An 11830-nucleotide genomic window follows, 5' to 3' on the forward strand; every position below is an offset into this window, starting at 1 on the left:
TCCTGTTAGTCTATAAAAACTTTCAAAATGACAAAAGTGGCAATAAAGCACCCAAAGCAATTTGACATTTTAATCCCCCAATACTTTATTTTTCTTTTCCTGAGACATTGTGACTGCCTTCATGACATTATTGATTTATGCTCAAAGTTACATTCCTTATTTTCTTGGTCTGACACACTCACTTCATAGTAGTGTCTACCTACCCTAGTGTCAGTGCCAACATCCTGCTTCAACTACAAATGCATAAATTACTGAAGCAAACAACATCAGAATACACTGTCATTATGACTTCAGGCACCCCAGTAGTGGAAACAAGTGCAAGTCTCAGTTTACATAAACATATTATTTTGCATGTCATTTACTGAGACCCCTTTGGGACTTGAACTTCCTGGAAAACTGTCACTTCCTGGAGAACAGTAAAGTTGACATCATGCGGCACAGTATCGCCTGGAACTTTTAGTCCCAGCCAATCAAACCCTCGCATCTGTGGGCACTCCCGCCCCTCTGCAGCTATTGTCAAATCAAACCCCTTTCTTGCTCTAACTCATGTCCCATTGGTTTAAACTTTTGAATGATACCACTTTTTGTGCTGTGCCACCTGGCTGCCTGTGGGACTGAACTTTAATCCTTGTGGTAATATAATGGTTCCCAAAGTGTCACCAGCTCCAGTCCATTATAAACCTGTTTTGTCAATGAGAGAATGATTACTGTTTATAATGTTATATATAGAATGTGAATGTGGAGACCATGTGTGGATTTTAGGAGGAAAATCAGGTGTTTTTTTAAGCTAAAGTTAGATGAAGTTGCCCATTCATCGTTGACCGGGGAAGAATCAGCCAACTAAATGCAAGTATGGAAACCAGTGCTCCAGATTTCTCTTCCATCACTTTATCCTGAGTGTAAGGTTACTGCAGCATAATCTCCCCACAGTATGCAGACACTGAAATGGGTCTACTGTTGGAGATCACAGGAGCTGGACTGGGACCTCGTTGGGCACAAAGTATAAAAGGAACAAGGTGCTCCAATTCTGTCCTCACTCACAGATGGCCTCTTCTCTCACAGAGAGAGAGAGAGAGAGAGAGAGAGAGAGAGAGAGAGAGAGAGAGAGAGAGAGAGAGAAAAGTGTATTTATATCTGGAAGCTTACATAACTTCCAGAGCTGCTGTCTGGAGGATGGTGGCTGGCTACCATGAAGTTCTTGGATGCTAAGTGCCTACAAGTGCCCTCTCACTTGCTTTGGAGGTTCTGCTTATGTCCTTGCCTCTGCAGCATATCCAAAAAATGTCTATTTAAAAAAAGCAGACCTCGCTACAGCAATGCAACACACCCCCAGCAGACACTCAGGCTAAAGCCACAGGCTCCACTTATTCCGCATGCTGCCCCCTCGTAAGCACAGGCAGTCAGATTATTGTTAGTCATCATCAGTATTGACTAATGGTTTGAAGTTTCCCTTTAGCTAGCGAGAGCCTTCACCTCAGCCCTTACGGTGACATAAATTTTGAGAGAACCCCTCTAATGCCAAAGCTCTTATGAAAAGGAAATCCCCACCCGACCCCCCCTTTCCCTGGCTCGCTCCCTCTTTCCTTCAGTGGCACACACTGGGGGACTGTACTAGTCTCAGCGCCAGTCACACAACATTTTCCACACAGCACTGTCAGCCTTCCAATAGCATTTGCCTTTGCTTTTTTGCTTGCAGCTTTCATTTGCATGAGGGAAATGAGTCGTGGCCTCCCGAGCACGAAGAATCTTTCCTTCCACCTTGCATGTGATGCTTCATAAATCTACTGTACCTGCATCTGAAACTAGACGTGCTGTTCTCTCTTCAACTGAACCTGAATTCAAAAAACATGATTTTTTTGGAATTTGACTCTGAAAAACATCAAGTTCTGTGATGTTTTCCACAGAACTCGGTACATTTTGAAATCTGCTGCCAGCATACAACAGACTGGAGTGCGAGGCACAAACAGCTGCTGCTGCCATTGACTTTGAATGAAGGAGATGTGATATCAGTCAACCACAGACTGGAGCAGCTGCACCTGACAGGCAGCCCAAGTGGCAAGTTAACCCCGCCCAGCCACCTCTCCATTAATAAGCCTCTCCTCTCTCTTTTCCCCTCTCTTTGCTTTGGGGAGCACTGCACATCTGTGACAAAGTCATCATTTCACAGTCTGGAGCAGCAGGATACCATGCAGCCTGTCAGCCCCAGGAAGAGAAGGGAAATGTTTTATGTCAGGGGAAAATGGTCTGCTATAACACTGTCTCAATACCAACGCAACTCAATCTTTTTAAAGTTCCCTGTAAGTTCCCTGATGTTTGAAATAGCAGTTAAGACCTTTAATATCTAGTGTTAAAAAGGCAATGGGTGCATTTTTAAGCATTAGAATGACTTAGAAATAAACCTTACTGTGTGTCTGCACCGTTATCCTACTCAAGATTGATGATCTTCGTACTATCTTAGTGTCACAAAATGATATTGAACACCTTTAATGTGCCAACAATAATGAGGCGAGTGCTCTCATTGTTTCATACTCTATAAAACACATGAATTAAAAAAACAGACAATATCTTTACTTCTGCTGCAACCATCTTTAAAAACAATGCAAGCATGGTACTGTAATAGTTTCGCTAGATGACTAGGATGTTTAAGTGAGTCATGTTTGTCCCCTCTAACTAGCTCAAATAAATCATTTGAATTCATCAAAGCCATTTTTAATAGTATTGATTAATGTTGATATTTGTGTTTGATGCAATTAAACCACACAACCTTGGACAGCACACTTTCTACACTTGTCACTATTCATTAAGCATTCTCCCCAAAGCCAACACTTTCATTCTGAATAGGCTAGAGAGGCTCCAATACACACAAATGCTGCACAGCATCTCCATCACCATGTCCAGGCACACTGTACACTTCTCAATCATTTCTTTTGGGCAGGATGAGTCACCATGCGATGACGGGCTCATCCTGTCAATCAGTCTGTTTGTAATGGAATCAAATGCTGCATATTCAAGCAATTATCCAAGTCACTGATGTTGTGAGTTTAATAGGCAGCCAAGTGCAGGCCTGAGCTGTACATTCTGTCCCACTCCCACACACACACACACACACACACACACACACACACACACACACACACACACACACACACACACGCCAGAGACTCTTGATTCTGGAAAGGACAAACTGGAAACTCTACTAATGACTTATCACCAGTATCAATAAAACAGACTTGTATGTCCCACCTGTTGAAAGAAATTGTTGATTGTCCAATAGGCACTACACAAACTGTTGACAATATTGATAATTACTGTAATTACATCATTTTCCCCAAAAACCACCAAACATATTCAATCACCATCTTCTTAAATGTGAGTATATGACAGATGGTCATATAAAGATAGATGCAGATAAATGCATGAAGTATATTAGTTATTTAACTTGTTGTAGACTAATCCAATAAATAATCCAGTATACAAACACCTGCATTACTATTTACCCCCCCCCCCCCCCCCCCCCCACCCAATATCTTTATTTGAGTTTCAAGCAGCATAGCAAAGATAAATACAGTCTTTGACATTCCAGCAACATGTCATGTAGCTGCCTTATTATTTTCAGAACACAACATAAGACAAAAAAAATACATAGAACAGTCTCATGTTTTCTGATATGAAATCTATCGTTTCTTCGGATGTTTTTTCAAATAAAAATCTTCTCACCTCAGTCAACTCAACACCGATAACTTAAGCCGTTGCAGAAATGATTAACTGGGACCAAACAGTTCAATCAATAACTATGAATCTGAGCAGCTATTGCTCTTAGTAAGAAGCCAAACACCCAAGAATCTAATTTTCTTATGTCACAAAGATGTACAGCTTCCTACTCCTCTGGGTAAGACAAACAGGAGAACGACTTTGTACATGTGGCATGCAAAGTACATTAACATTGAGATGCACTTGTGTTTTTATAGCAGTACTAACCCCCCTTTAAAAGACACGTACCCATACTGTGTGACTGTTAAATCACCCAGTCACCTTTTCAGTTTGAATTTCTTGTCAAAATTATAGAGGTGTAAATCAGTATTAGTGCAGATTAGGATGCAGGACTGCTAGAGGCAGTGGTTCTCAAATACAAAAAAGCTGAACTATCCTCAGGCAAAGGGAAGACAATGCTGAATAATAAATGACAATGCTACTCCTCTGTCCAGGCGATGGATTGAATGAGTTATTTTGCATTTGGGATTTGCTACTTGTAGCTTGTCAGTGACTCTGGCCTACAAATGCTATTAATAGCAGTCATGATCAACCTCTGAAGGCTCCTTCTATCTCCTCTATGTTAGCCAGAGGCTGCTGATTTGACAGGTCATCTACACCAATTAACTCCCGCATGAAACACTGTCAACAAGTGCGGGGGTCTCAGAACTTTGGGCTTTGACATGACATTACTGCTGCTGGTATAAATATCCAGACTGAACGGTGATGATCATATTCGCAAGTCGCCAATGTGTCATTGTCTCTGGATCAAGAGTGTCTGTGTTTGGGTGTAAAATGAAAGGTGGCTAGAAGAATATGACAAGAATATAACAACATATTAAAGAAGTGAAGTTTGAAGAAGTCAGCTTCAGTGTTGGTCCCCTGCCTCCGCTAATCATTTCTCCATGCTTATCATCACCAAGGACAGACTGGGCCATTAAAAAGGATCAAGTGGTGGGTCGCTTATTCCCCCAAAGGCTTTTATGTAAATTACCAATGAACACGCTTCTCCACATCACAACAGACAGAGCACAACAACGACGGAGAGGCTGTCACTTCCTGTCAGACAGCTCCAATTACCAATCAGTGACCTGGGAAATAGACAGTGCAGCAGAGAAGAGGACGGGTGGGGGGAGGGGAGGGAGGGGGGGGCAGGGAGAGGAGCAGGTGATGCACAAAGCAATAATGTAAGATCCAAATGAATGAGAGCGCTGGGAGCTGCTGACCGCATTTTCACAGCAGATCCTTTGAAAGTGGGTAAACAGTTTATGTCGCTGTGCCCTCTGTGTGCTGCCCTGTAACCAGTTTACCTCAGTGTGAAAATCAGTTTTTCCACTTGTGAAAAAGAGAAGGGAAGGCCGACTTCTCCTTTTGCATGGTTAGCTGTGGTTCATGATGTCTGGAATTGGCATTTGCATAGACGGTTGTTTGGACCTGCAAATTCACCCTGCAGGTGCTTCAATATGGTGTAGATAAAGACTATAGCCCATGGAGGATGAAAATCACACATTTACTCCTGTAAGACAGGACCTAGGTCCTGATTCAGGCTTCCTAACAAGGGAGCGGTTCTTATTAGTCTCTCCTTGCTCAAAGTTGCCATGGTATATAGGGAGTCGTGCTTGATCCGGCATCCCAGGGGAGATTTCTGTCTCACAGTGTATGTGTGTGTGAGTGTGTGTATGTGTGTGTAGTGTTATGTCCAGCAGTGACCTGTCTCCCTTTTTCCTCTGAATGTTTTTAATGAGGGACAGATGGCTCTTTTCTGTCAGCACCTCTACCACACATTATCTTTTATCAATCTAACGCAAAGCATAGCAGAGCGCTGACGGCTTCATGGCAAGAGCTCTGGTGACAAAGTGCGTGTCCACTCGTACAGACACACCCCTCCCCACTGAAGGAAATAGGGGTGTTAAATTCAAAGTGCGTATCCACTCACATAAACACACCCCTCCCCACTGTAGGAAACAGGGGTGTTAGATTTAGATTGCACTCAGAGATGGCTTTTGTGGGTCTCATGCAACACAACAAACACTGTCAGACGGAACCAACGGGCGAGGGTAGTAACTCTTCAGTTTGAATATCAACACTTCCCCTTTTAGAAAAAATGTGTCACTTTATTCAAATGAGCCCTGAGAGACACACTTCCTCTCTTTGATTCCTGCCTCCACGTCAACTAAGTGAGGCTGTAAGTGCAGTGGCACTGTGGGACAGGCTGACACCAGTGACACCACATTTCATGACTGAGTTCCTCTGGGTTTGATTACATTTGATGTGACCCAGTAAGAGCAAGTTTCTCTTGTCAGTTTAACCCAATGACACCCAATGAAATAAAGACACAGAGTGTGCAATGTACCCTTAGAGTGGTGAAAGTGAATATTTCATTGTTCCTTTTGACACTCAAATCGCATTATGAAATTAACCACAGTCTTGTGTTCAAGCTGGTCTGGAGGAGCTGCTGTGAGAGAAATGTGAGAAAAATGGGTCAAAATTCTAAATAATAAATAAATGATGTACTGTTAGTAACAAATGATGTGATCTACACACAGTTTATTCTACCATGGCAAATAATGTCAAAATAGAGATTCTAGAAATTGACTTAAACCTGTAGCAATAGTTTTTTTGCCACTTGGGGGCACCAAAAACAAGCTGTGAGGACAACGTTAACATATCACTTCTTTAAAATGATATGATGAATTTGTTAGCAAACAGCTGCCTATCTACACATCCAGCAGCAACGTTGGCATTCATTTCGAGTCCAATATCCACTTTACTTTTAGTGATGTTGCATTCAAAAAAACTCCTGAGGTAAATGTCCCATTGTTTTTAGCTGCTAAATGGTCTCTTGTGTTCACTGGCTGGTTGCTAACTGTTTGCTACTGAGCAGGTAGAGTATACGGTCGCTTTTTAGAGCTTTTGCACTACAAACAGCTGGCTGCTGGAGCCTAAAACGTCACAATTTGTGTGGTGACAGCAAATCAAAATGGTAAAGTTGTAGGCTGGAAAACCAAAACAATTAGCTTGTTTTATTATGAGAAATAAATGCAGTTACTCTAAATACACACAGAAATACTGATTTTAAAAAGGTACTACACTCTTAAACGTGTTTTTTTCTGTGTAAAAGTTATATGACTGGACTGCAATGAAACACATTCATCCTTGTATAAATACTGACATTGACACTAAACTTATGAAAATAGGTTTAACATGGCTCAACGTGTCATCTGCTGTTTTAAATCAGCCCTGAAAAGACGGGAGCCAATGCTGACACAAAGTTGACCATTTGAGACTTATCTTCATCAGTGAAATTAATATAATGGCAGAATGTTAACGGCCAGCTCTCTCTCTGCCCCCACCCATAAGTGTGAGTCTGTGAAACCACACTGTTCCTGCATTTATCAGCTGCTAACATTTTTACCAGCTGATAATTGCAGGCACAGACAGACACAGAGTGAAAGAGCTACAGGACAAAATGTGAAGTTTTGCAGCAGTGGTGGTTGCCAGCAGCATTTCTTCCCCAAGGACAACCAACTCAAACACAGAGGTTCATTTAAAAAATGACTTCTGCCTCATTTAAATATCATCTGACTATTTGTCTCCCCCTCATAATTATTATACAATGACCAATAAAAGCAACAAATAAAAAAACAACAAATAAAAAAGCTTGGTAGACTGAATATAAGACAACTGGAAAAGAATACATATTGCCCCCACTTTCACCTTTAAGCAAAAGTGCTGATTTAGGCAATTCTAATCCATCTCAAATAGTCCCCAAGCATCTATTCACATCCCAGGCAACTAACTAACTGCAAGTAAATACTGCAATGCAAAAACACAGTAAAGGAGATGTCTTTTCAGCCAACACATTCACAACAGTTAGGAGTTTTAATGACATCCGTGAGCTTCGTCTGCTGCCAGTCATGGCTAGAGAGTTTTTACTGAGAGGGAAAGAATAACAGGAAGGGGAGGAGCAAGACTTGTAGGCAGGTGGGTCCAAGATGCTGTCAAAAGCCGTTGGCACTCCACTCACACAATACAGATGAAAATAGCTACTCTGTGGAAAGTACAGACCAGTCGACTGTGATCACAGCTCTGGACTCTGGAGAAATAGTGAAGAGAACTGCAGGGTTCTTCATATAAAGAGAAAATTGGGGCTGTAAACTGTACTGTCAACAGTGAAAATGTAAGATTAAACTGAGATTAAGATGTTTTAAACATGTTTAAAGCTACAATTACATGACACTGTTAGGTTGTTGGTGTCACAGTGGCCAATGCAATGTGCCTTTAATGCACATAGAACATAACACATAAAATGAATAAACCTTCCCTCATGGATTCTGGACAAACATGCAAATGAAGCAGGAGGCAGCACTCATATTAACATATCACACTTCGCCTGTCAAACAGGGAAGAAGTGAAGCGAAGTGTTTTAACAAAAAAGTCAGTTTTAACAAAAGTGAAGTGATTGAGCGAAGGCAATAAAAGGCCAATTTGGACGAGTACATGAAAGAACCATTATAATGAAATGTTTAAAGCTAAACCACAAGAGACAAAGTAGCCATGTGACTGTTTTATGAATAATTACAAATGGAGACAATACAATGGATTTATGAATAAATGAGTCTCTCTTATAATATACAGCAAATTCTCCTAAAAGTGTGTTTTATATTTAAATATCGAAACAACCCTGGTCTAACGGACACTAGGGGGAAATGGTTTATCTGGTTGTCATAGATACAACCATTTAAAAAAAAATCTCTGTGAACGCCATTGAAGCTGTAGCAGATGATTGACAGAGAGGAAACCTCAGTGCTTTAGGCGAGTGCATGCCTGACAGACAAGCCAGCGTTTGTGGTGTTTGTGCTGCCAGTGATAAAAAATGCACAGCAAATTTTAGGTTGATATTTTAGTAAACATCTAAAGTGAGTATTTACTTTCTGAGCCAGCTGCCTTATGAATATAAATGCCTCTTCCATTGTTGCAGCAAAATAAAACTTTTGTCATTTCATCCACAGCTTCCTGAATGCATTATTCCTGCTCGCCTCTGAACTTTCTTTGAAATGGGTATTTTGCGCTCCTCTCATTCATATCATAGCTGTCCATGCATCTAATATAAACAAATGGTTTGCCTCTGCAGATGTTTTTCTGTCTTATTAAGCTGCTTCTCTCATCATTTCTAGTCTGAAACTACAGTTTAGCTCATCTAAAACTTTACTATCCAAGTCCTTCTGTGGAAAGTTTTTATCACTTTGGCCTGTGTTGCTGTCGTATATTAGGCATTTTTCTCAACTGACACATTAACTTCTTACACACTTTTGTGGGGATAATTCAACTCTAAATCGAAAAGTCATTATTTTATAGTGCTGCTGTCCTTTCCAAACCAAAAGCAGGAAATACAACTTTTTACAAATAAAATAATTATAAGTGTTTTTATGGTCATCTTTTCCACCTTGGTTTTTACAATGTGTTCTTTATGGAGCTGCACAGTGCATTGCAAAGTAGCAATCAGCGCTTAATGCCGCGGAAACGTTTCTGTCTTGCATTGTTTTGATTTTAGTGACACCAGACTTTAAAGCACAGTCATGAATGTGTGTTTGCACCTGCTTCCTCCTCTTGATCCAGTCTGTCTGGTCATGCTCAGCTCATCCTCGCGGGAGACGTTTCCCCCCTCTCTCTCTCTCTCTCTCTCTCTCTCTCTCTCTCACTACACCGACTGGATTCTAACAGAGAAAGAGAGGACAGGGCAGATTATGCGGCCTTGTAATACTTTAATGAGCTGTCACGCCATCAGACTCAGATGGATAATTAACCTTGATCATTTGTCATGTCATAATATCAGCTGAAGGTTCCTCTGCGAGCCTCACTGCAGACTCACTCAATCAGCGTGTAATCTGCGTGTCTCCTGGCTGCAGGTACGAGGAGATGGAGGAGAGGAAAAAGAGGGGATGAAGGGATGAAGGAGGGGGGTGATTGTGATGGAGGTCAGAGATTAGGCCAGCGGATGTTGATTCCACACGGAGAGATGGTCCTCTGGGAAGTCTCATTCTTTTTATAGTCTCAGCGGGCCAGGCTGGAGGAGTTGATGAGATCCCTGAAACCTCATCTCTTCTTGCCTTCCTTTGCCTGCTTACATTTCCTTCTTTATCCATCTTTCTCCCTCTAAAGGAAAACCAACATACTGTTTAGATTAGACCATTTACAGTAAAGTACCTGTGAACTCCCCATGACTCTCCCTCAAAGTGGCAGATGGGACAAGTTGTTGAGGCAGTTTAGGAGACTTACTGTTTGTTTCACTGTTATTAGACATAAATGGAGTTCATGACGCATCCCTTGAGATTTATACAACGATCAATACATCAACAGAATATCTACAACAGGAAGAGTATACGCACCCGCCAGCAGTTATGTAAAGAAACATGTAAATCACAAATGGAATGTGAGAAAAGGCAAGGTAAGGCAAGGCAGTTTTATTTATATAGCGCATTTCATACACAATGGCAATTCAATGTGCTTTACATAAAACAGAAAAACATGTCATTTGAGAAACTTAAAACATACAATTAACCCCCCCCCCCCCCCACTCCCACCCCCCGACCCACCCATAATAAAAACAAAGTACAGAAAAATAGAAAGACATAAATAAAATGATTGCAGCATAAAATAATAATAAAAAGGCAGAAAACAGCTCATAGAATCACCCAATGTCAACCATACAAGCATGTGCGCATGTGTATTCCACCAACACACACACACACACACACATACACACACACACACACACGCTACAATCACAGTGAGAGGCTGCATCTTGTCTGTGGGTGGGACAAGATGAGCAGACAGTCCAGCTTAACAAGCTGTGAGATGGAGCTGGAGCTTTTAAGTAAGGAAACACAGAGGCGTTCCTCTCCTTTTTGGCTTTACAGCTTTACCTCTCGTCTCTCTACCTATCTATCTGTCACGCACACACAAACACATCTCTAAACACCGCAGTCCTCCATCAAATCCAACGACATCCTTCTCTTTTTTTTGTCCTAACGTTTTGGTTGGCTGCCCATTCCAAATTGGGAGTTTTATGGCTACAGGCTCATGCACAATATGAACAAGACTGCTTGTATGTGTCCAGCTTGTTTTTGCTTTTGTCTTCCTCCCTCCATGTCCGACTAGACTGAGCATCCATTGTGGATAGTTTGAGAGCAATCCTACAGGTCACAAAAGGTCACATGACCCATCATCTCCTCTTAAAATTGGTGGCTGAAGTTGACGAAAGCAGAAAAATTTTAAGAAGAGGATAGAAGACATACTGCTCTCTGTGTTACAAGCCCTAAAAGACAAAGGTCATGACCACGATTCCTCGTCAAGTGGACCCGTCAGCCATGTTTAGATGTTTGCAGCCCTCTAGTTTCTAACTTCACATTTTCTGCTTCCCCTGCCAGGATAACTAAAGGTTTTAAGGATCTGATACTAAAACACAGAAACACACACACACACACACACACACAAGCACGCATACTCAAAGAAAGGACCTCCTATGAGAACAGGATAAGCCCTGTAGTTTTGGACAGGCTGACAGAAAACAAGGAAACTGTCTACATCAGGGTTTTCATAATGTGCTGCTTGCTCACATTAGCCAGTCATTTACCCAAACAGCCATGAGTGTCTGTACTAATGGAGTTTCTTTTTCTGTGTCCAGTATGATTAAAGTGAAATTACCATTTCCTACTCAAGAAAACACCCATTGGAACAAAAGGGAATATTCAAGTTTAAAAAAGAAAGTGAGGAATAGCACTGAAGCCCTCATGGAAAGAAAAACAAAAGGTTGTATTTAATAGGCGCGCTAATGCATTTCTGCATTTCTGCAGCACAAACAGGCAATTAAAAAGAAAAGCGTACATTTTCTTCCATTGTTTTTATGTGTTACTTGATGCTGTAGCACACTGAAGTCAAACCTTGTATAACTGTGCCTTTTATAAGAAAGAATCACGAATATCACAAATAAAATAGAACTTTTTTGTTTTGATTATTGTAGTTATGGTGATTGTTATGGCATCATTATGACATTGCAGCTCATGTACAATCAGCTACT

The sequence above is a fragment of the Scomber japonicus genome, chromosome 13, assembly GCF_027409825.1.
Source record: "Scomber japonicus isolate fScoJap1 chromosome 13, fScoJap1.pri, whole genome shotgun sequence".
NCBI classification, from domain to species: Eukaryota; Metazoa; Chordata; class Actinopteri; order Scombriformes; family Scombridae; genus Scomber; species Scomber japonicus.